This window comes from Arachis hypogaea, chromosome 11 (genome assembly GCF_003086295.3).
Source record: "Arachis hypogaea cultivar Tifrunner chromosome 11, arahy.Tifrunner.gnm2.J5K5, whole genome shotgun sequence".
In the NCBI taxonomy this organism is placed as follows: Eukaryota; Viridiplantae; Streptophyta; class Magnoliopsida; order Fabales; family Fabaceae; genus Arachis; species Arachis hypogaea.
The window spans coordinates 126,847,160-126,874,272 of NC_092046.1; the positions used below are offsets into that span (position 1 = coordinate 126,847,160).

At 36.5% G+C, this 27,113-nt stretch overlaps 1 protein-coding gene across 1 annotated transcript in view; it reads right to left on the minus strand.

Annotated features, from left to right (window-relative positions):
• Positions 1-27,113, minus strand: part of LOC112722557 (2-dehydro-3-deoxyphosphooctonate aldolase) — a 45,017-nt gene that overhangs the window by 10,251 nt on the left and 7,653 nt on the right. The gene's annotated exons all lie outside the window — the stretch shown is intronic.

Genomic DNA, 27,113 nt, shown 5'->3' on the forward strand with positions numbered 1-27,113 from the left:
GTTTGAGTTGGACAACTGACGGTTCATCTTGTTGCTCAGATTAGGTAATTTTCTTCTTGTTTTATTTTCAAAAATTTTTCAAAAATCTTTCAAAATTTTCTCACCTGTTTTCGAAAAAAAATTCTTCAGAATTTTTAAGAATGAATTCTAGAGTTTCATGAAGCATGTTGAAGCCTGGCTGGCTGTAAAGCCATGTCTAAATTCTTTTGGACTGGGGCTTCCAAATTATAAGCATATAAAGTTGGATGAAATATCAGCTGTTATATGTTTGATTTGTATCTGCTGAAGCTTGGCTGACCATTGGCCATGTCTAGTGTTTTGGACCGGAGCTTTCATTGAAAGCTTGGCTGGCTAGTGAGCCATGTTTAATTCCTGGACTGAAACTTTAGACTAACAGTGCAAGATTCCTGGAATTCATATTAAAAATTTTGGAATCCTTATTTTTCTTTTTCAATTAATTTTCGAAAAATACCAAAAAAATTTGAAAATCATAAAAATCAAAAATATTTTTGTGTTTCTTGTTTGAGTCTTGAGTCAATTCTTGAATTTGGTGTCAATTGCATATTCATCTTGCATTTTTTCGAAAATTCATGCATTCATAGTGTTCTTCATGATCTTCAAGTTGTTCTTGGTAAGTCTTCTTGTTTGATCTTGATGTGTTCTTGATTTGTGTCTTTTCTTGTTTTTCATATGCATTTTTCGTTTGTTAGAGTCTAAACATGAAAAATTTCAAGTTTGGTGTCTTGCATGTTTTCTTTGCATATAAAAATTTTCAAAAATATGTTCTTGATGTTCATCATGATCTTCAAAGTGTTCTTGGTGTTCATCTTGACATTCATAGCATTCTTACATGCATTCATTGTTTTGATCTAAAATTTTCATGCATTGAGCATTTTTAGTGTTTTTCTCTCTCATCATTAAAAATTCAAAAATAAAAAAAATATCTTTCCCTTTTTCTTCTCATCAAATTCGAAAATTTGAATTGACTTTTTCAAAAAATTTTAAAATCTAGTTGTTTCTTATGAGTCAAATCAAATTTTCAATTTGAAAATCTTATCTTTTTCAAAATCTTTTTCAAAAATCATATCTTTTTCACTTTTCTTATTTATTTTCGAAAATTTTTAAAATATTTTTCAAAAATCTTTTTCTCATCTTTATCTCCTAATTTTCGAAAATAACATCATCAATTAATGTTTTGATTCAAAAATTTCAAGTTTGTTACTTACTTGTTAAGAAAGATTCAAACTTTAAGTTCTAGAATCATATCTTGTGATTTCTTGTGAATCAAGTCATTAATTGTGATTTTAAAAATCAAATCTTTTTCAAAACTAATTTCAATCATATCTTTTCAAAAAAATATCTTTTATCTTATCTTTTTCAAAAAATTTGATTTTAAAAATATCTTTTCTAACTCCTTATCTTCTTATCTTTTCAAAATTGATTTTCAAAATTTGTTTCAACTAACTAACTAACTTTTTGTTTGTTTCTTATCTTTTTCAAAACCACCTAACTAACTCTCTCTCTCTCTCTCTCTCTCTCTCTCTCTCTCTAATTTTCGAAAATATCTTCCCTCTTTTTCAAAATTTCTTTTTAATTAACTAATTATTTTAATTTTTTATTTCAATTTTCGAAAATTACTAACCTTTTTCAAAAACTATTTTCGAAAATCACTAACTCTTTTTCAAAAATAATTTTCGAAAATTCTCCTTCTCTCTCATCTCCTTCTATATTCATCTACTAACATCTCCTCATCTCAAATCACTGCTCCTATCCTTACCTTTGAGTTTGGATTCTTCATTCTTCTTCACCCCTATTCCTTTTCTTCTTTTACTAACAACAAGGAACCTCTTTACTGTGACATAGAGGATTCCTCGTCTTTTCTTGTTCTCTTCTCTTTCTTATGAGCAGGAACAAGGAAAAAGGCATTCTTGTTGAAGCTGATCCAGAACCTGAAAGGACTCTGAAGAGGAAACTAAGAGAAGCTAAATTACAACAATCCAGAGACAACCTTATTGAAAATTTTGAACAAATAAAGGAGATGGCAGCCGAACCCAACAACAATAATGCAAGGAGAATGCTTGGTAACTTTACTGCACCAAATTCCAATTTACATGGAAGAAGCATCTCAATTCCAACCATTGGAGCAAACAATTTTGAGCTGAAACCTCAGCTAGTTTCTCTGATGCAACAAAACTGTAAGTTTCATGGACTTCCCTCTAAAGATCCTTTTCAGTTCTTAACTGAATTCTTGCAGATATGTGATACTGCAAAGACTAATGGAGTAGATCTTGAAGTCTACAGGCTCATACTTTTCCCTTTTGCTGTAAGAGACAGAGCTAGACTCTGGTTGGACTCTCAACCTAAGGATAGCCTAAACTCATGGGATAAGCTGGTCAAGGCTTTCTTAGCCAAGTTCTTTCCTCCTCAAAAGCTTAGTAAGATTAGAGCGGACGTTCAGACCTTCAGACAGAAAGAAGGTGAATCCCTCTATGAAGCTTGGGAGAGATACAAAGGACTGACCAAAAAGTGTCTTACTGACATGCTTTCAGAATGGACCATCCTGGATATCTTCTATGATGGTCTGTCTGACTTAGCTAAAATGTCATTGGATACTTCTGCAGGTGGATCCATACACCTAAAGAAAACGCCTGCAGAAGCTCAAGAACTTATTGACATGGTGGCTAACAACCAGTTCATGTACACTTCTGAGAGGAATCCTGTAAGCAATGGGACGCCTCAAAAGAAAGGAGTTCTTGAAATTGATACTCTGAATGCCATATTGGCTCAGAACAAATTATTGACTCAACAAGTCAATATGATTTTTCAGAGTCTGAATGGATTGCAAGCTGCATCCAACAGTACTCAAGAGGCACTTTCTGAAGAAGAGGCCTATGATCCTGAGAACCCTGCAATAGCAGAGGTAAATTATTTAGGTGAACCTTACGGAAACACCTATAATTCATCATGGAGAAATCATCCAAATTTCTCATGGAAGGATCAACAAAAGCCTCAACAAGGCTTTAATAATGGTGGAAGAAACAGGTTTAACAATAATAAACCTTTTCCATCATCTACTCAGCAACAGACAGAGAACTCTGAACAAAATACTTCTAATTTAGCAAATTTAGTCTCTGATCTATCTAAGGCCACTGTAAGTTTCATAAATGAAACAAGGTCCTCAATTAGAAATTTGGAGGCACAAGTGGGCCAGCTGAGTAAAAGGATCACTGAAATCCCTCCAAGTACTCTCCCAAGCAATACAGAAGAGAATCCAAAAGGAGAGTGCAAGGCCATTGAATTAATTACCATGGCCGAACCCAAAGAGGGAGAGGAGGACGTGAATCCCAAGGAGGAAGACCTCTTGGGACGTCTAGTGATCAATAAGGAGTTTTCCTGTGAGGAACCAAAGGACTCTGAGGCTCATCTAGAGACCATAGAGATCCCATTGAACCTCCTTACACCCTTCATGAGCTCTGATGAGTATTCCTCTTCTGAAGAGAATGAGGATGTCACTGAAGAGCAAGTTGCCAAGTTCCTTGGTGCAATCATGAAGCTGAATGCCAAATTATTTGGTAATGAGACTTGGGGAGATGAACCTCCCCTGTTCACCAATGAACTAAACGCATTGGATTTACTGAGATTGCCTCAGAAGAAAGAGGATCCTAGAAAGTTCCTCATACCCTGTACCATAGGTACCATGACCTTTGAGAAGGCTCTGTGTGACCTTGGGTCAGGGATAAACCTCATGCCACTCTCTGTAATGGAGAAACTTGGAATATTTGAGGTGCATGCTGCTAGAATCTCATTAGAGATGGCAGACAACTCAAGAAAAGAGGCTTATGGACAAGTAGAGGACATGTTAGTAAAGGTTGAAGGCCTTTACATCCCTGCTGATTTCATAATCCTAGACACTGGGAAGGATGAGGATGAATCCATCATCCTTGGAAGACCCTTCCTAGCCACAGCAAGAGCTGTGATTGATGTGGACAGAGGAGAATTAATCCTTCAACTAAATAAGGACAACCTTGTGTTTAAAACTCAAGGATCTCTCTCTGTAACCATGGAGAGGAAGCATAAAAAGCTTCTCTCACTACAGAGTCAACCAGAGCCCCCACAGTCAAACTCTAAGTTTTGTGTTGGGAGGCCACAACCAAACTCTAAGTTTGGTGTTGAACCCCCATACCCAAACTCTAAGTTTGGTGTTGGGAGGTCTCAACAAAGCTCTGCACATCTGTGAGGCTCCATGAGAGCCCACTGTCAAGCTATTGACATTAAAGAAGCGCTTGTTGGGAGGCAACCCAATTTTTATTTATCTAATTTTATTTTTAGTGTTTTTCATGTTTTCTTAGGTTCATGATCATGTGGAGTCACAAAATAAACAGAAAAATTAAAAACAAAATCAAAAACAGCAGAAGAAAAATCACACCCTGGAGGAAGACCTTACTGGCGTTTAAACGCCAGTAAGAAGCATCTGGCTGGCGTTCAACGCCAGAACAGAGCATGGTTTTGGCGCTGAACGCCCAAAATGGGCAGCATCTGGGCGTTTAAACGCCAGAATTGCACCCTGGAGAAGAGCTGGCGCTGAACGCCCAGAACAAGCATGGTTCTGGCGTTCAACGCCAGAAATGGGCAACAAATGGGCGTTCAACGCCCAAAACAAGCACCAATCTGGCGCTGAACGCCCAGAGTTGTGTGCAAAGGCATTTTGCATGCCTAATTTGGTGCAAGGTTGTAAATCCTTGAACACCTCAGGATCTGTGGACCCCACAGGATCATCTCAGGATCCGTGGACCCCACAGGATCATCTCAGGATCTGTGGACCCCACAAGATCCCCACCTACCTCCACTCACTCTCTTCTCTCCTCTCAATCATCCTCTCTTCCCAATAAACACTCTTCCCCAAAACCCTTCACCTATCACCTCCATCCCTCTTCCCTATTAACCCTTCACCACTCACATTCACCCACTCTTCCCCATAAACCTACCCAATAAACTCCACCTACCTTCAAAATTCAAAATCAATTTCCCACCCAAACCCACCCATATGGCCGAACCTTACCCCCCTCCCTTCCCTATATAAAGCCCTCCATTCTTCTTCATTTTCACACAACATAACCCTCTCTTCCCCTTCTTGGCCGAAACACCTTCCCTTCTCCCTCTCCTCCATTTCTTCTTCTTCATCTATTCTTTCTTTTATTGCTCGAGGGCGAGCAATATTCTAAGTTTGGTGTGGTAAACGCATAAGCTTTTTGTTTTTCCATTACCATTGATGGCACCTAAGACCGGAGAATCCTCTAAAAAAGGAAAAGGGAAGACAAAAGCTTCCACATCCGAGTCATGGGAGATGGAAAGATTCATCTCTAAAGCCCATCAAGACCACTTCTATGATGTTGTGGCCAAGAAGAAGGTGATCCCCGAGGTCCCTTTCAAACTCAAGAAAAATGAGTATCCGGAGATCTGACATGAAATCCAAAGAAGAGGTTGGGAAGTTCTAACAAATCCCATCCAACAAGTCGGCATCCTAATGGTTCAAGAGTTCTATGCCAATGCATGGATCACCAAGAACTATGATCAAAGTAAGAACCCGAATCCAAAGAACTACACTACAATGGTTCGGGGGAAATACTTAGATTTTAGTCCGGAGAATGTGAGGTTGGCGTTTAACTTGCCTATGATGCAAGTAGATGAACGCCCCTACACAAGAAGGGTCAACTTTAATCAAAGGTTGGACCAAGTCCTTATGGACATATGTGTGGAAGGAGCTCAATGGAAGATTGACTCCAAAGGCAAGCTGGTTCAATTAAGACGACTGGACCTCAAGCCTGTAGCTAGAGGATGGTTGGAATTCATCCAACGCTCCATCATCCCCACTAGCAACCGATCTGAAGTTACTGTGGATCGGGCCATCATGATTCATAGCATCATGATTGGAGAGGAAGTAGAAGTTCATGAAGTCATCTCCCTTGAACTCTACAAAATAGCCGAAAAGCCCTCTCCTGGGTCAAGGCTAACTTTTCCTCATCTTATTTGCCATCTATGTTACTCAGCTGAAGCTTTCATAGAAGGAGACATTCCCATTAAGGAAGAGAAGCCCATCACTAAGAAAAGGATGGAGCAAGCAAGAGATCCCATTCATGGAGCTCAAGAGGCGCATGAAGCTCATCACCATGAGATCCCGGAGATGCCTCAAATGCACTTTCCTCCACAGAATTTTTGGGAGAACATCAACACCTTCCTAGAAGAATTAAGTTCCAACATGGGACAACTAAGGGTGAAACATCAAGAGCACTCCATCTTCCTTCATGAAATAAGAGAAGATCAAAAAGCAATGAGGGAGGAGCAACAAAGACAAGGAAGAGACATAGAAGAGCTCAAGGATATCATTGGTTCTTCAAGAAGGAAACTCCACCATCACTAAGGTGGACTCATTCCTTGTTCTTATTTCTTCTGTTTTTCGTTTTCTATGTTATGTGCTTATCTATGTTTGTGTCTTCATTACATGATCATTAGTTTTTAGTAACTATGCCTTAAAGTTATGAATGTCCTATGAATCCATCACCTCTCTTAAATAAAAAATGTTTTAACTCAAAAGAACAAGAAGTACATAAGTTTCGAATTTATCCTTGAACTTAGCTTAATTATATTGATGTGGTGACAATACTTTTTGTTTTCTGAATGAATGCTTGAACAGTGCATATGTCTTTTGAAGTTGTTGTTTAAGAATATTAAATATATTGGCTCTTGAAAGAATGATGACAAGGAGACATGTTGTTTGATAATCTGAAAAATCATAAAAATGATTCTTGAAGCAAGAAAAAGTAGCAAAGAACAAAGCTTGCAGAAAAAAAAATAGCGAAAAAAAATAGAAAGAAAAAGAAAAAGCAAGCAGAAAAAGTCAAAGCTCTTAAAACCAAAAGGCAAGAGCAAAAAGCCAATAACCTTTAAAACCAAAAGGCAATGGTAATAAAAAGGATCCCAAGGCTTTGAGCATCAGTGGATAGGAGGGCCTAAAGGAATCAAATCCCAGTCTAAGCGGCTAAACCAAGCTGTCCCTAACCATGTGCTTGTGGCGTGTAGGTGTCAAGTGAAAACTTGAGACTGAGCGGTTAAAGTCAAGGTCCAAAGCAAAAAAAGAGTGTGCTTAAGAACCCTGGACACCTCTAATTGGGGACTTTAGCAAAGCTGAGTCAAAATCTGAAAAGGTTCACCCAATTATGTGTCTGTGGCATTTATGTATCCGGTGGTAATACTGGAAAACAAAGTGCTTAGGGCCACGGCCAAGACTCATAAAGGAGCTGTGTTCAAGAATCATCATACTGAACTAGGAGAATCAATAACACTATATGAACTCTGAGTTCCTATAGAAGCCAATCATTCTAAACTTCAATGGATAGAGTGAGATGCCAAAACTATTCAAGAGGCAAAAAGCTACAAGTCCCGCTCATCTAATTGGAGCTATGTTTCATTGATAGTTTGAAATTTATAGTATATTCTCTTCTTTTTATCCTATTTGATTTTCAGTTGCTTGGGGACAAGCAACAATTTAAGTTTAGTGTTGTGATGAGCGGATAATTTATACGCTTTTTGGCATTGTTTTTAGTATGTTTTTAGTAGAATCTAGTTACTTTAGGGATGTTTTTATTAGTTTTTACGTTAAATTCACATTTCTGGACTTTACTATGAGTTTGTGTATTTTTCTGTGATTTCAGGTATTTTCTGGCTAAAATTGAAGGACTTGAGCAAAAATCAGATTCAGAGGTTGAAGAAGGACTGCTGATGCTGTTGGATTCTGACCTCCCTGCACTCAAAGTGGATTTTCTGGAGCTACAGAACTCAAAATGGCGCACTTCCAATTGCGTTGGAAAGTAGACATCCAGGGCTTTCCAGCAATATATAATAGTCCATACTTTGCCCAATTTTAGATGATGCAAACTGGCTTTCAACGCCAGCTCTCTGTCCAATTCTGGCGTCCAGCGCCAGAAACAAGTTGCAAAGTGGAGTTCAACGCCCAAACTGGCACCAAAACTGGCGTTCAACTCCAAGAATGACCTATACACGTGTAACATTCAAGCTCAGCCCAAGCACACACCAAGTGGGCCCCGGAAGTGGATTTATGCATCAATTACTTACTTCTGTAAACCCTAGTAACTAGTCTAGTATAAATAGGACCTTTTACTATTGTATTAGGCATCATATGATTTTATAGTTCATCTTTGGGATCATAGTGATCACGTTTTGGGGGCTGGCCATTCGGCCATGCCTGGACCTTTCACTTATGTATTTTCAACGGTAGAGTTCCTGCACTCCATAGATTAAGGTGTGGAGCTCTGCTGTTCCTCAAAGATTAATGCAAAGTACTACTATTTTTCTATTCAATTCATCTTATTCCGCTTCTAAGATACTCATTCGCACTTCAACATGAATGTGATGAACGTGACAATCATCATCATTCCCTATGAACGCGTGCCTGACAACCACTTTCGTTCTACATCAGATTGAATGCGTATCTCTTAGATTACTAATACAGGGGACCGAGTCCGAGATATTGGGATCTTCGTGGTGTAAGCTAGATTGATGGCGGCATTCATGAGAATCCGGAAAGTCTAAACCTTGTCTGTGGTATTCCGAGTAGGATTCGGGGATTGAATGATTGTGACGAGCTTCAAACTCACGATTGCTGGGCGTAGTGACAGACGCAAAAGGAGGGTGAATCCTATTCCAGCATGATCGGGAACCTCAGATGATTAGCCGTGCCGTGACAGAGCATTTGGACCATTTTCACAAGAGGATGGGACGCAGCCATTGACAATGGTGATGCCTCCAGACGATTAGCCATGCAGTGACAGCGCATCGGACCATTTTCCAGAGAGGATCAAAAGTAGCCATTGACAACGGTGAGGCCCTTACATAAAGCCAGCCATGGAAAGGAGTAGGATTGATTGGATGAAGATAGCAGGAAAGCAGATGTTCAGAGGAATGAAAGCATCTCTATACGCTTATCTGAAATTCTCACCAATGAATTACATAAGTATCTCTATCTTTACTTTCAGTTTATTTATTTATTATTAATTTTCGAAAACTCCATATCCATTTGATATCCGCCTGACTGAGATCTACAAGATGACCATAGCTTGCTTCATACCAACAATCTCCGTGGGATCGACCTTTACTCACGTAAGGTTTATTGCTTGGACGACCCAGTGCACTTGCTGGTTAGTTGTGCGAAGTTGTGAAGTTATGTTTGGACCATGGTTTTGTGCACCAGTGTTTGGCGCCATTGCCAGGGAAAGAACGAACAAAATAATTTTACAAATCTGAGTAACAATTTTGCATACCACCCAGCACTTGCGAGTTTGAAGCTCGTCACAGTCATCCCTTCCCAGATCCTACTCGGAATACCACAGACAAGGTTTAGACTTCCCGGATCTCAGGAATGGCCATCCATGGGTTCTAACTTATACCACGAAGACACTTAATAACTCGGATTCGGTCCCCTGTATTAGATATCCAAGAGATATCCATTCAATCGAAGGTAGAACGGAAGTGGTTGTCAGGCACGCGTTTATAGGGAATGATGATGATTGTCACGTTCATCACATTCATGTTGAAGTGCGAATGAATATCTTAGAAGCGGAATAAGTTGAATTGAATAGAAAAACAGTAGTACTTTGCATTAATTCATGAGGAACAGCAGAGCTCCACACCTTAATCTATGGTGTGTAGAAACTCTACCGTTGAAAAATACATAAGTGATGAAGGTTCAGGCATGGCCGAGAGACCAGCCCCCAAACGTGATCAATATGATCTAAAGATGAACTAAAAATCATAAGATGTCTAAAAGACTAGTAAAAAGTTCTATTTATACTAAAGTAGTTACTAGGGTTTACAGAAATAAGTAATTGATGCATAAATCCACTTCCGGGGCCCACTTGGTGTGTGCTTGGACTCAGCTTTAGCCTTCCACGTGCAGAGGCTTCTTTTGGAGTTGAACGCCAGGTTGTAACGTGTTTCTGGCGTTCAACTCTGGTTCGTGACGTGTTTCTGGCGTTTAACTCCAGACTGCAGCGTAGAACTGGCGTTCAACGCCCTTTTGCATCATCTAAACTCGGCCAAAGTATAGACTATTATATATTTCTGGAAAGCCCTGGATGTCTACTTTCGAACGCAATTGGAAGCGCGCCATTTTGAGTTCTGTAGCTCCAGAAAATCCACTTTGAGTTCAGGGAGGTCAGAATCCAACAGCATCAGCAGTCCTTCTTCAACCTCTGAATCTGATTTCTGCTCAAGTCCCTCAATTTCAGCCAGAAAATACCTGAAATCACAAAAAAACTCACAAACTCATAGTAAAGTCCAGAAATGTGAATTTAACATAAAAACTAATAAAAACATCCCTAAAAGTAACTAGATCCTACTAAAAACATACTAAAAACAATGCCAAAAAGCGTATAAATTATCCGCTCATCACAACACCAAACTTAAATTGTTGCTTATCCCCAAGCAACTAAAAATCAAATAGGATAAAAAGAAGAGAATATACTATAAATTCCAAACTATGAATGAAACATAGCTCAAATCAGATGAGCGGGACTTGTAGCTTTTTGCCTCTTGAATAGTTTTGGCATCTCACTTTATCCATTGAAGTTCAGAATGATTGGCATCTATAGGAACTCAGAGTTCAGATAATTTTATTGATTCTCCTAGTTCAGTATGTTGATTCTTGAACACAGCTACTTTATGAGTCTTGGCCGTGGCCCTAAGCACTTTGTTTTCCAGTATTACCACCGGATACATAAATGCCACAGACACATAATTGGGTGAACCTTTTCAGATTGTGACTTAGCTTTGCTAAAGTCCCCAATTAGAGGTGTCCAGGGTTCTTAAGCACACTCTTCTTTTGCTTTGGACCTTGACTTTAACCGCTCAGTCTCAAGTTTTCACTTGACACCTTCACGCCACAAGCACATGGTTAGGGACAACTTGGTTTAGCCGCTTAGGCCAGGATTTTATTTCTTTAGGCCCTCCTATCCACTGATGCTCAAAGCCTTGGGATCCTTTTTCTTTACCCTTGCCTTTTGGTTTTAAGGGTTATTGGCTTTTTGCTCTTGCCTTTTGGTTTTAAGAGCTTTGGCTTTTTCTGCTTGCTTTTTCTTTTTTTTTTATATTTTTTTCGCTATTTTTTTTTTCTGCAAGCTTTGTTCTTTGCTGCTTTTTCTTGCTTCAAGAATCATTTTTATGATTTTTCAGATTACCAAATAACATATCTCCTTGTCATCATTCTTTCAAGAGCCAACATATTTAACATTCTAAAACAACAACTTCAAAAGACATATGCACTATTCAAGCATTCATTCAGAAAACAAGAAGTATTGTCACCACATCAATATAATTAAACTAAGTTCAAGGATAAATTCGAAACTCATGTACTTCTTGTTCTTTTGAATTAAAACATTTTCCATTTAAGAGAGGTGATGGATTCATATTCACTACTTTAAGGCATAGACACTTAAATACTAATGATCATATAGTGAAGACACAAACATAGATAAACATTTAACATATAAAAACGAAAAACAGAGAATGTAAGAACAAGGAATGAGTCCACCTTAGTGATGGTGGGGTTTTCTTTTTGAGGAACCAATGATGTTCTTGAGCTCTTCTATGTCTCTTCTTTGTCTTTGTTGCTCCTCCCTCATTGCTCTTTGATCTTCTCTAATTTCATGAAGGATGATGGAGTGCTCTTGGTGCTCCTATCCTTAGTTGCTCCCAATAATTATGTGGAGGAAAATGTATCCCCTGAGGTATCTCAGGGATCTCTTGATTTGAAGTCAAATGTTCTACCACTGAGCTATAGACCCTTGAGATGAATCTCTCCATCTCCTATGATTTGGAGGTGGAAGCTTTTGTCTTTTCTTTCCTCTTTCTAGAGGTTTCTCTGGCCTTAGGTGCCATCAATGGTTATGAAAAACAAAAAAGCTATGCTTTTACCACACCAAACTTAGAATGTTGCTCGCCTTCGAGCAAAAGAAGAAAGAATAGTAGAAGAAGAAGAAGATATGGAGGAGATGGAGGGATGTGTGTATTCGGCTATATGGGTGGGCTTGGGTGGGAAAGAGATTTTGAATTTTGAAGGTAGGTGGGGTGTATGGATGTGAGTGGTGAATGGAAAATAGAAGGGATGACTGTGAATGGAGAGAGAGAGAGAGAGAGAGAGAGAGAGGGTGATATAGGATTATGAGAAGGGAAGGTGAGTGGAGGTATGTGGGAATCCTGTGGGGTCCACAGATCCTGAGGTGTCAAGGATTTACATCCCTGCACCAATTAGGCATGTAAAATGCCTTTGCATGCAATTCTGGCGTTTAAACGCCGAATTGATGCTTGTTTTGGGCGTTCAGCGCCCAGATGCAGCATGTTTATGGCGTTGAACGCCAGTTCTATGCTTGTTTCTGGCGTTCAGTGCCAGTTTTCCTCAGTGTGCATTCCTGGCGTCTGAACGCCAGGATGCTGCTTGTTTTGGGCATTCAACACCAGATCCATGCTCTGTTCTGGCGTTGAACGCCAGCCAGATGCTCCTTAAGTCCTTCCTCCAGGGTGTGATTTTTCTTCTGCTGTTTTTGATTCTGTTTTTAATTTTTAATTTATTTTGTGACTCCACATGATCATGAACCTAATAAAACATGAAAGAACAATAAAAATAAAAATAAAATTAGATAAATAAAAATTGGGTTGCCTCCCAACAAGCGCTTCTTTAATGTCAATAGCTTGACAGTGAGCTCTCATGGCTCCACACAGGTGATCAGGTCAATTTTATAGACTCCCAACACCAAACTTAGAGTTTGGATATGGGAGTTCAACACCAAACTTAGAGTTTGGCTGAGGCCTCCCAACACCAAACTTAGAGTTTGATTGTGGGGGCTCTGTATGACTCTGTTTTGAGAGAAGCTTACTGTGCCTCTTTTCCATGTTTACATTAGGATGACCTTGAGTTTTAAACACAAGGGAGTCCTCATTCAATTGAAGGACTAGTTCACCTCTGTCAACATCAATCACAGCTCTTGTTGTGGCTAGGAAGGGTCTTCCCAGTATCTAGGATTATGAAATCAGCAGGGATGTAAAGGCTTTCAACCTTTACTAACATGTCCTCTACTTGTCCATAAGCCTGTTTTCTGGAATTGTCTGCCATCTCTAATGAGATTTTAGCAGCTTGTACCTCAAAGATTCCCAGTTTCTCCATTACAGAGAGTGGCATGAGGTTTATTCCTGACCCAAGGTCACATAGAGCCTTCTCAAAGGTCATGGTACCTATGGTGCAAGGTATTAGGAACTTTCCAGGATCCTGCTTCTTCTGAGGCAATCTCAGTTGATCAAATGCATTTAGTTCATTGGTGAACAGGGGAGGTTCATCTCCCCAAGTCTCTTTACCAAATAAATTGGCATTCAGCTTCATGATTGCACCAAGGAACTTGGCAACTTGCTCTTCAGTAACATCCTCATTCTCTTCAGAAGAGGAATACTCATCAGAGCTCATGAATGGCATAAGGAGGTTCAATGGAATCTCCATGGTCTCTAGATGAGTCTCAGATTCCTTTGGTTCCTCAGAGGGAAACTCCTTATTGATCACTGGACGTCCCAGGAGGTCTTCCTCACTGGGATTCACGTCCTCAACCTCCCTTACAGGTTCAGCCATGGTAATTAATTCAATGGCCTTGAACTCTCCTTTTGGATTCTCTTCTGTATTGCTTGGGAGAGTACTAGGGGGGTTTCAATGATTCTTTTACTCAGCTGGCCCACTTGTGCTTCCAAATTTCTAATGGAGGACCTTGTTTCATTCATGAAACTCACAGTGGCCTTAGATAGATCAAAGACTAAATTTGCTAAATTAGAGGTATTTTGTTCAGAGTTCTTTGTCTGTTGCTGAGTGGATGATGGAAAAGGCTTGCTATTGCTAAACCTGTTTCTTCCACCATTATTAAAGCCTTGTTGAGGCTTTTGATCCTTCCATGAGAGATTTGGGTGATTTCTCCATGAGGGATTATAGGTGTTTCCATATGGTTCACCCATGTAATTCACCTCTGCTATTGCAGGGTTTTCAGGATCATAAGCTTCTTCTTCAGAAGATGCCTCTTGAGTACTTTTGGATGCAGCTTGCATTCCATTCAGACTCTGAGAAATCATATTGACTTGCTGAGTCAATATTTTATTCTGGGCCAATATGGCATTCAGAGTATCAATTTCAAGAACTCCCTTCTTCTGAGGCGTCCCATTACTCACAGGATTCCTCTCAGAAGTGTACATGAACTGGTTGTTAGCAACCATGTCAATGAGTTCTTGAGCTTCTGCAGGCATTTTCTTTAGGTGAATGAATCCACCTGCAGAAGTATCCAATGACATTTTAGCTAATTCAGACAGACCATCATAGAATATATCCAGGATGGTCCATTCTGAAAGCATGTCAGACGGACACTTTTTGGTCAGTTGCTTGTATCTCTCCCAAGCTTCATAGAGGGATTCACTTTCTTTCTGTCTGAAGGTTTGAACATCCACTCTAAGCTTGCTCATCTTTTGAGGAGGAAAGAATTTGGCTAAGAAAGCCGTGACCAGCTTATCCCAAGAGTTCAGGCTATCTTTGGGTTGAGAGTCCAACCACACTCTAGCTCTGTCTCTTACAGCAAAAGGTAAAAGCATGAGCCTGTAGACTTTAGGATCTACTCCATTAGTCTTAACAGTATCACAGATCTGCAAGAATTCAATTAAGAACTGAAAAGGATCTTCAGATGGAAGTCCATGAAAATTGCAGTTTTGTTGCATCAGAGAAACTAATTGAGGTTTCAGCTCAAAATTGTTTGCTCCAATAGTAGGGATGGAGATGCTTCTTCCATGTAAATTGGAATTAGGTGCAGTAAAGTCACCAAGCATCCTCCTTGCATTATTATTATTTTCGGCTGCCATCTCCTCTTCCTGTTCGAAAATTTCTGTAAGGTTATCTCTGGATTGTTGTATTTTAGCTTCTCTTAGTTTCCTTTTCAGAGTCCTTTCAGGTTCAGGGTCTGCTTCAACAAGAATGTTCTTGTCTTTGCTCCTGCTCATATGAAAAAGAGGGAACAGAAAAATAATAATAATAGGGATCCTTTTTACCCAGGTATAGAGGTTCCCCTGTGTGAGTAGAAGAAGAAAAGAATGTAATGTAAAGAAGGGAAGAAGAGAAAATTCGAACTCAGATGGAAGAGGGGGTTCGAATTTGGGTGAGATGAAGTGTTAGTAGATGAATAAATAAATAGAAGGAGATGAGAGAGAAAGAGGATTTTCGAAAATAAAATTTTGAAAAGGGGTTAGTGATTTTCGAAAATTAGGAATAAAATCAAATTAAAATTAAAAATTGAAACAATAGTTAATTAAAAAGAATTTTTGAAAAAGAGGGAAGATATTTTCGAAAATTAGAGAGAGAGAGAGAGTTAGTTAGGTAGTTTTGAAAAAGATAAGAAACAAACAAAAAGTCAATTAGTTAGTTGAAACAAATTTTGAAAATCAAATTTTAGAAGATAAGAAGATAAGAAGTTAGAAAAGATATTTGAAAAAGATAAGATAAAAATGTATTTTTGAAAAGATATGATTAGTTTTGAAAAAGATTTGATTTTTTTTAAAATCACAATTAATGACTTGATTCACAAGAAATCACAAGATATGATTCTAGAACTTAAAGTTTGAATCTTTCTTAACAAGCAAGTAACAAACTTTAAATTTTTGAATCAAAACATTAATTTTTGATGATATTTTCAAAAATATGATATAAAAATAAGAAAAAGATTTTGAAAATATTTTGAAAAAGATTTTTGAAATTTTTGAAAATAAATAAGAAAAATGAAAAAAGATATGATTTTTGAAAAAGATTTTGAAAAAGATAAGATTTTTAAATTGAAAATTTGATTTGACTCATAAAAACAACTAGATTTTTAAAATTTTTAAAAAAGTCAACTCAAATTTTCGAAAATTTGTGAGAGAAAAAGGGAAAGATATTTTTTGATTTTTGAATTTTTAATGATGAGAGAGAAAAACATGAAAATGATGCAATGCATGAAAATTTTGAATCAAAACACATGATGCATGCAAGAACACTATGAATGTCAAGATGAACACCAAGAACACTTTGAATGTTAAAATGAACATCAAGAACTTATTTTTGAAAAATTTTCAAGAAAAGAAAACATGCAAGACACCAAACTTAAAGATTTTTCATATGAATGCAAGAATGCATATGAAAAACAAGAAAAGGCACAAAACAAGAAAACATCAAGATCAAACAAGAAGATTTACCAAGAACAACTTGAAGATCATGAAGAACACCATGAATGCATGAATTTTCGAAAAATGCATAAAAATTTTTTAGAAAAAATGCAATTGACACCAAACTTTAAAATTGACTCAAGACTCAAACAAGAAACACAAAATATTTTTGATTTTTATGATTTTATAAAAAAAATTTTGTATTTTTTTCGAAAATTAATGTGAAAAAGAAAAATAAGGATTCCAAAATTTTTAATATGAATTCCAGGAATCTTGTACTCTTAGTCTAAAGCTCCAATCTGAGGGTCAGACATGGCTTAATAGCCAGCCAAGCTTTAGAATGTAACTCAGATATACTGCTCATTAGTTATCAAATTAACTTACCTCTATGCTGATGGTTTGGAAACCTTAGTCCAGAAGATTTTAGACATGGCTTTACAGCCAGCCAGGCTTCAACATGCTTCATGAAACTCTAAAATTCATTCTTAAAAATTCTGAAGAAAGATATACATTTTTTTTGAAAATATTTTTTTTTTCAAAATAAAGGAGAAATTTTTGAAGATTTTTGAAAAACTTTTGAAAATAAAACAAAAAGAAAATTACCTAATCTGAGCAACAAGATGAACCGTCAGTTGTGCAAACTTAAACAATCCCCGGCAACGGCGCCAAAAACTTGGTGTTGTTGCCGGATTAAAAACTTGGCACCATTGTGGTCTGGAAACAATTGTGAATTGTTGTTCGAAATTGATTGCTCCCCAGCAGCGGCGCCAAAAACTTGGTACATGCGAAATTGTTACTCTGAGGTTGTAAAATTTGTTGCTCATTCTCTCCCTGGCAATGGCGCCAAAACTGGTGCACAATACCATGGTCCAAACATAACTTCACAACTTCGCACAACTAACCAGCAAGTGCACTGGGTCGTCCAAGTAATAAAACCTTACGTGAGTAAGGGTCGATCCCAAGGAGATTGTCGGCTTGAAGCAAGCTATGGTCACCTTGTAAATCTCAGTCAGGCGGATATCAAATGGTTATGGAGTTTTCGAATAATAATAATAAATAAACAGAAAATAAAGATAGAAATACTTATGTAAATCATTAGTGGGAATTTCAGATAAGCGTATAGAGATGCTTTCGTTCCTCTGAACCTCTGCTTTCCTGCTGTCTTCATCCAATCAATCCTACTCCTTTCCATGGCAAGCTGTATGTAGGGCATCACCGTTGTCAATGGCTACATCCCATCCTCTCTTGTGAAAATGGTCCAATGCGCTGTCACTGCATGGCTAATCATCTGGAGGTTCTCGATCATACTGGAATAGGATTTAATATCCTTTTGCGTCTATCACTACGCCCAGCACTTGCGAGTTTGAAGCTCGTCACAGCCATCCCTTCCCAGATCCTACTCAGAATACCACAGACAAGGTTTAGACTTCCCGGATCTCAGGAATGGCCATCCATGGGTTCTAACTTATACCACGAAGACACTTAATAACTCGGACTCAGTCCCCTGTATTAGATATCCAAGAGATATCCATTCAATCGAAGGTAGAACAGAAGTGGTTGTCAGGCACGCGTTCATAGGGAATGATGATGATTGTCACATTCATCACATTCATGTTGAAGTGCGAATGAATATCTTAGAAGCGGAATAAGTTGAATTGAAGAGAAAAACAGTAGTACTTTGCATTAATTCATGAGGAACAGCAGAGCTCCACACCTTAATCTATGGTGTGTAGAAACTCTACCGTTGAAAAATACATAAGTGATGAAGGTTCATGCATGGCCGAGAGGCCATCCCCCAAACGTGATCAATATGATCTAAAGATGAACTAAAAATCATAAGATGTCTAAAAGACTAGTAAAAAGTTCTATTTATACTAAACTAGTTACTAGGGTTTACAGAAATAAGTAATTGATGCATAAATTCACTTTCGGGGCCCACTTGGTGTGTGCTTGGGTTGAGCTTTAGCCTTCCACGTACAGAGGCTTCTTTTAGAGTTGAACGCCAGGTTGTAACGTGTTTCTGGCATTCAACTCTGGTTCGTGACATGTTTCTGGTGTTTAACTCCAGACTGCAGCGTAGAACTGGCGTTCAACGCCCTTTTGCATCGTCTAAACTCGGCCAAAGTATGAACTATTATATATTTTTGGAAAGCCCTGGATGTCTACTTTACAACGCAATTAAAAGCGCGCCATTTTGAGTTCTGTAGCTCCAGAAAATCCATTTTGAGTGCAGGGAGGTCAGAATCCAACAGCATCAGCAGTCCTTCTTCAACCTCTGAATCTAATTTCTGCTCAAGTCCCTCAATTTCAGCCAGAAAATACCTGAAATCACAGAAAAACACACAAACTCATAGTAAAGTCCAGAAATGTGAATTTAACATAAAAACTAATAAAAACATCCCTAAAAGTAACTAGATCCTACTAAAAAAACATACTAAAAACAATGCCAAAAAGCGTATAAATTATCCGCTCATCAAGCGCTTCTCCTTGCTCCTTAGGCCATGGGTTCGAACCTTATGGCCTTCACTAGCAACATTGCACCTTGAATTAAATTGAAATGGAGCCCGATAAAGTTGCTTGTGTTAACCAAGCATTGTGAATTTTGCCTTGCTTCCTTGGTGCTCGGTTAACAAGGAGAGCATAGCTTCCTTGCCTTGCTTTCTTGGCCTTGAGTAGAGCTCTCATGGAGAGCTCTGAGCTCTTAGAGAGAGCGCTATGGCTTTTCTTCCTTGTTGTGCCACACTTTTCTTCTTCCTTAGGCCACGCTTCTTAGGCCACCCTTTCTTGTTTTTTTCTTTTCTTCACCTACAAGTAATCAAAACAACCAATCAAAGTATCACCAAATTCACAAGGTTTATAAATCATTCAAAAACCAATTAATTTTAGCTTAAACCTCATGATTTAGTGTCAAATAAAGGGTGGTTGATTGATTCAACAAAACCATGCAATTCCACTCCAAACACTTGCTTATAATGCAAGAAAGTGCATAAAACCTAATGAAACAAGTGAAAAATGCTTGAAAAGCTAGCATAAGATGACTTGTCATCATAGTTCCACCGAGGATAGCTGAGGCTGAAGCCTCGGCGGCAATTGTATGTCCGCTCCTTTGCTTTGCTATCGTCGAGTGACATCAAGTTGACCGGGTTGTGCGTCAAGTCAGTGGCCTACAGCATATTCCGACCAGGCCACTGAACATACGTCCTCGTCGTTACGTAACCGATACCTAATACAAAATAACAGAAAAATTTCTCAGAACCATGGTCTAATAAACAAAACAACAACATAACATAGACAAGTGTAATATACCTTTTATAAAACAAATTGTCATCTACTTCGGTCGGATATCTGTAGTAAATTTTTTCACTCTTTTCGTGTGTTGCTGTCTAACAGAACGCGATATCAAATTCTTCAACGTTGTTGACTATTGACATCCGGTGTCAAGTAAGTAATTATTGGTTGCCCGGACTTAAAAACGATAGAACCTTCTTCATCATACACTATTTTACCATCATAATGAATGGATAACAACGGATTGATTGGCATTGAAGAGAAAAAATGTCAACATGAGAACTAAAGAGAAGATTAAAATAATGGTATTGAGCTTGGTTCTCCACAAACCATGCTTTTATTTGCCGAAGTCAAGGTGAAGATCGTCGGGGGTGTGGTGAACTTGCTTAAAACTACAAAAAAAACGTATCATGGTATTTAAAATTGGAATAATTTGTTTTAGGAAATAATATTTTTTTATTTATTTCGGAAAAAAAATCCATCAATTTTGCAATAAACAAAACAGAACAAGTAAACACATAAAAATACAATTCAGAGCACTATGAGAAACAAAAATTAGCAGCATCATCGCTCTATCTGCTATCTGTTCCTTCACATATATTCATCATATTAACACCTCTCCCTGCAACAAAAAATCAAATGCCCTCCCTGGCCATTACCAACTAAAATTCCAAGCCTCAATAATTGGCTCATTGCTAGTCAAAAAGTTATGAACCTTCAATTGTTAAAGCCTCAGGGGTTTTAAGTTCACAAATGTTATGTTTCTTTTATGAATAATTCCATTACAGAAAGCGAAACTCCACCATTAAGATTCAAGAGAAACTAGCTGCGTTTTGCATTGCTAAAAGTAATCATTCATATAATTAACTACAAAATTTGAAACCTAGTATGTAAAGAAAAAACATTACACATTAAAATACTTAACTTTCTGGATCCACATTGCTTCTAGAAACTGCAATGATTTGAAAGGCTACATAGAATATGTGACAAATGATAATTGGATGTGTCACTACTTCAAATAATCTCTCTTTCAAGATAAGCTCTCCTTTATAAAGGACTTTGATACGTGCTCAGGAGGGCATTTTCGTCATTTTGGAGTTAAGGGACAGAATGGTAATCTTGTCATATTCAAGGATCTGAATACTAGAAGAATTGTACCATGCCAGTCTTGGACATCAAGAAGACCAAGAGTCCGTCTCAAAAACAGTGGTGCTGAAAGGGTGACAACTCATAAGACCCATTGGGCTAAGTCAGGACAGCAAAAGCCCAATAATGCTTTTTAAATTCAATGGGAGGCATAATTTATTATTAATTTTCAAATTTTTAGGCATTTATGTTAGTTTGTCTTGTTGTTAGAGTTTGTTGGAAGATTTGATTTACTTCTGATTAGCATAGTAGTATTTTTAGGGATTTTAAATTTAAATCAAATCTGATCTAATCTAATAAGATCAAATCTAATTTAAATTAGTTATCATATTTTTAAGATTTTAAAATTTAAATCAAATCTGATCTAATCCAATAAGATCAAATCTGATTTAAATTAGTTATCTTATCTTATCCTTTAACTAGTTTGTTAGGGATCTATTTAAACACCTTTTGGTGAGACAATTTAGACAACTTTGATGAATAAAATTTTCTTAGTGCTTTATGCACGTCTTTTTTAGTGTGATTAAGTGAGGTGAGTGATTTCTTTGCTTGTTGCATGGAGAAGATTGAGTGATTCAATTTTCATCCCTCTGATCTAGGTTGTCAAGGACAGATTCTTTGAAGGTCTAGTAGGGAGTCCCTTCCGGTGACCTAGGTTGCTAAGAACAGATTTCTTAGAGGTCTAGTAGGAAAATCCTTATCTATCTTTTATGTTTTCGCTGTGTCTTTGGGTATGCCCTTTACTGAATAATTCTTATCTATTGTGATATAACCCCTAAGTCCCAAGCTATTTCTTATCAGACTTGAACTTGTGATGGGGTGCAAAGATAATCGTACATTCAATCTTAAAACAATCTGATCTTATAAAGGCTAATCCTCAGGGAATTATATTCTTAATAACAGGAAATCATCACCTGCGAAATCAAAATTTATGTTAGTATAAACAATAAAATATGTAATCATTTTCACTCTAAAATAGATGACACATATAGCAAGTAATGTGGTTGTTTAAAGTATTTATGTTAGAATAATTTGTTGCGTTTCTAGAAGACTTTGGTAATTTGAAACTTGTTTGGACTTGTGCTTGAAGTTTTCTCACAATTTGGTTTGAGGAATCTAAATTTGTAACATCATGGATTACTCTACCAATGAAATAAATAATTTGCACATTTCTTTTGTAGGATATTTTAAGCAATATGTAAAAACTTTGTTTCTGCATCCTTTTGATGGTTTCAAAAACATATGTCACTTTTTATTGCATGCTTCTTAGTAGTCCTTATTAGTAAGAGAGAAAGGATTAAGAAAGGATTCTTAATCATCTATATTATCAAAAAACAAAATGAGTAAAAATATGAAAAATTTCTTACCATTCTTGCTATTCACAAAATAGTGTGAGATCAATGTTGAATTTTTTTCTTCGCTTTGCTTACCCTCTACAATATGTCAGAAGAGTTAATCACATATAAAAGTTCAGAACTCAAATGCAAAATAAAATACATAAAAAAATCTTTCACCTGCTAAAAGGTAAATAAATGTATCATCAACAGTATCCGCAGATGGTCTTCGTCCACCCAACTCAATTAAAAACACAAATAATTCTAACAAATGAACATTTGTCCATCGGTTGTCCCACGATCTTATAAGACGTATGTCCTCGTCGTCACGTAACTGATACCTAATTCAAAACAACAGAAAAATTTCTCAGAACCGTGGTCTAATAAACATAACAGCATCTTAACAAAGACAAGTGTAATATACCTTTTATAAATCAAATTGTTATCTACTTCGGTCGGATATCTGTAGTAAATTTTTTTCACTCTTTTCGTGTGTTGCTGTCCAATGAAACGCAATATCAAATTCTTCAACGTTGTTAGACAGTTCACTTCTGGTGTCATCTACGTAATTATTGGTTGTCCGGACTTAAAAATGATAAAACCTTCTTCATCATACACTATTTCACAATCATAATGAATGGATAATAACGGATTGATTGACATTGTAGAGAAAAAATGTCAACATGAGAACCAAAGAGAAGAATGAAATAATGGTATTAAGCTTGGTTCTCCACCAACCATGCTTTTATTTGCCGAAGTCAAGGTGAAGTTCGCCGGAGGTGTGGTGAACTTGCCTAAAACTACAAAAATAATAATAATAATAATAAAACATATCGTAGTATTTAAAATTGGAATAATTTGTTTTAGGAAACAATATTTTTTTTTATTTATTTCAAAAAAAAATCTATCAATCTTGCAACAAACAAAACAGAACAAGTAAACACATAAAAACACAAACTAAAAACACAATTCAGAGCACTATGAGAAACAAAAATCAGCAACATCATCGCACTATCTGCTATCTATTCCCACACATATATTCATCATATGAACACTTACTCCCGCCTCGAAACAATCAAATGCTCTCCCTGGCCATGACCAACTAAAATTCCAAGCTAATTGGCTCATTGCTAGTAAAAAAGTTATGAACCTTCAATTGTTAAAGCCTTAGGGGTTTTAGGTTCACAAATGTTATGTACCTTTTATGCGTAATTCTATTATAGAAAGCAAAATTCCGCCATTAATATTCAAGAGAAACTAGCTGTGTTTTGCATTGCTAAAAGTAATCATTCAAATAATTAACTACAAAATTTGAAACCTAATATATAAAGAAAAAGCATCACACATTAAAAATATAACAACCTGCATTTTTTAAAATTTAAATATGAAAAAAGTTATAATTTTATTTAATAATTTGGACTTCTTATTTTAGAAACTAACTTATTAAGAATAATTTAATTAATTTTTTTTGAATTCAAATTTTATTTAAAAAAAATGATTAATATGATTATTATAGTTTTAAATTTAAAATAATCATTTAATTTTATTAATATGTCAATAGATATATTTTTATGTGTTCGCAAAATGATTTTTGGTATCATAATTACATTTTGAATTATTTTAATCTAAAAATTTTATAAAAATTCTTATACTATTAATATGTATTTTTATTACTAAGTTCTTATTTTTATACATATCCCTATTATTCAATACGTATAATTTCTCATTTCTTCACCTTCACACACGTATACTGACACTAATCTTACTGTCAGCATTACCTTACCCACGCGTTGCATCCCTGAACTTCCCATAACACGCGTATTATCTTCCTTCCTCCAACACACATTTAGGCTTTGTTTGGATATAGGAAGGAAAATAGAAGGAAAGAAAATAAGAGGAAAGAAAATGAGAGGAAAGAAAATAGAAGGAAAAGTAGAATTATTTGTGTGTTGTTTGGATGAAAAGAAAATGAATGGAAAGAAAATAGAGAGAGAAATTTCTTTTGTTTGGATGAGAAGAAAAGTGAGAAGAAAGAAAATCATAATGGTATAAAATTACATTAATATCCCTATAATAAAATAAAGTATAAATATTTTTATTTATTTATGTTTTATTGCATTTTATGAATATTATAAAATATTATAATTTTATAAATTATTTATCTAATACATATATAATGTTTAAATGTAAATTTTATAATAATAATGTATTAAAACTATTAAAACTAAATTTATATTAATAATTATTAATAATAATAGAATTAGGGGTAGTATTGTAAATACACCAAAAGTAACATTTTCCTTCTTGTTTTCTTGCCTCTAATGGATGGAAAAAATTTTTTTGTGGGACCCACACCAAAATTTTCTTTCCTTCCTATTTTCTTTGGTATCCAAACAAAGGAAAATAAAATTTTCCACTCATTTTCCTTCCACCACTTTTCTTTCCTCTTATTTTCCCTTAAACCAAACATAGTGTTATTCACACATAAATCACTCTTCCCCTCAATCCCTCATTCATTTGGTAACAAAGGCAGAAGCAGAGAGTGAGAGAGCTTGAGAGAGAGACACATAGAGAACAAGCAACGCAAGATGAGGGAGGAGAAGGAGACGCTTTCGCACGACGCTGCATCTCACTGCCATTGCTGAAGCTCCCATCACCACCGTTGCCTCCGATTAGGGCAGAAAGGAAGAAGAAGAACGATGAAGGGGAGAGATTGATGGAGAGGAGGGTGACGGCCGTTTTTGATGCCGCCGATTCTAAATCTGCCCAGGACCATCATCATCGCCTGTATCACAAACCAGGGAGGAAGGGGGCTGCCTCTCCTGTTGCTGCTGCTATCTCAGTTGAAATTGCTGCGGTTTTAGTAGTGGTCCAACCAATCATCACGCTATAATTCTGCCTCCAGCCCCTCTTAATTTTGACTAAGGTAGGGGATTTTTTTTAAAAGCAGAGGTTTCCAATTATGAGTACCAATAAAATTAAATGAGTAACTGGAAATGGTTTATGAATGCTTTGTATGACTAATTGATGAAGTTGGGAATTGTTGGTGATAGTGAGTATATATGAATATGATGAAAATTGATTTTTGGGTTGTTTGGTGGTGCTATAAAAGATATGATAGATAGGATATTAAGTTTGTTGCTGTATGTGCTTGTGATAAATGATGGTTCATTATGGATTGATGAATTATTGTGTGCTCGAATGATGATGATCGATGATTTACTATGTGTATGATTGATATTAAGCTCCTATGGAAAGAAATTATGTTTATAGTAGTGCAGAAAAAGTATATGGTTAATTAAGTATATGTGCACTTGTGAAAAGGGTGAAATAGTGAATTTGAACTCCTGGGACTGTGCTAGTCACTTTGGTAATTTTGATTAGTCAAAATAAAGTTTGAATTGTGGTTTTAGAGGAATATTAGGCTTGAATATAAAATTTGGTATGAAGGGTTGTTAGATTACCTAATGCAGAATTTTCTGCATAATTGGCAGCAACTTAAAATAAAAATTGAGAGCAATATAGACATGAATTACGATCCAAATTATTTTTCTATCAAACTTCAAGAAGTCAAGATTTCTCTGTAAAAATTTCAAAGGATTCGGCCAAGTGGTTTGGAAGATATGAATTTTTGAAATTTAGTGGTTGCTGCAGAAATTTCTGGTTTTCTGGTTCTGCAGTATTAACTTCAAGCCACTAGAACTTTTGATTTATTTGTTATTTTGAGTTTCTTCCAAAGGGATTTTGAAGTTTGTGAGTCTATTTTAATTGAGTACAAATTTCATGTCCATAGCTATTTTGTAGAGTTAGTTATGTTTCTTGGAAGCAGGGCTGTTCGCAGAAAATTCACAACCAATTACTAAAAACAGGGTAGCACTTCCAACTGACATTCAATTAACCAAACGAGGCGCTATGAATCTGAAATTTAGTTGTTCTGAAACTTAAGGGTGTTGGGTGTATCCTCATCAAAATTTAGAAGTAATGGATTAGATTTGAATTTATTATAGATTTATCAAAAACAGAGCTGCTTGATGTATTTTTTTCTAAATTCTCTTTAGTGCGGCAGCAGATTTTATTAAGATTTTATTAAGTTGGCTATCGGATTTAATTCTAATCCAAACGTGTAAAACTTGATTTAGACCCAAAGGATATGTCCAAATTTGGCAAAATGTAAGAGTTTAGTTAAACAAAGGTGTGTAGGTTATTCCTAGGACACGTTTAAAGCTAAGCGGTGATGCGGAGGTATGCTTAGCTGTAAGGTGAAGTGGACGCATAATGGAAAGAAAAGAAAGTGGGAATTAAAGAATGGAAAGGATACTTAGATGAGAAGAAAAGGGAAGTAAAGAATGAAATAAATAATTGAGAATTATATGTTAAACGGGCCTTTTGCCAAACTGCTAAAACGAAAGTGTCCGCCTAACTGATAGCTTGAGATTGCTAATGCGGGAATGTTCGCCTAAATAATAACACTGTTTCTTACTGTGATGCACATTAAAATGCTATTATGATGAAGCCAAACTGAAACGGGTAACCGTGACGCCAATGTGTCTAACTGACATAGTAAAGGAACCATATTCGGGGTTCACCCCGAGTAATGTCGGGTTGTGGGTAGACAACCAACGCATGAGCTCATGGTCTGCTTAGGACAAACATGCATCATGTTTGCGTATCTGCATTTGATTATGTTTGTTTATTTGTAATTGTATTGTTATTTTGGTAACTTGCTTGTGTACTTGATTAGATATTTTACTTATGCTGTGGATTTAATAATGTATTGAGGACTGATATTTGTGTGTGTGATTTAAGTATATTACTCATGATGCTAGCTTATTTAGATATTGAGGAATGTTGTTTAGGGGTGAGAAATTATTAATGTTACTAAGATTTTGGTTAAGTAGCGTTATTTAAAGAAAGAAATTTAAAACTGTTTTAAGTAGAAAAATTGATCAATTAACTATTTGCATTTACTTTGTTATTACAGTGTTCACGTTCCTACTAAGAACGTGTGACTTCGTTCTCACCCCAAAACTTTTAAAAAACCTTTTCAAACGTGTGACTTCGTTCTCA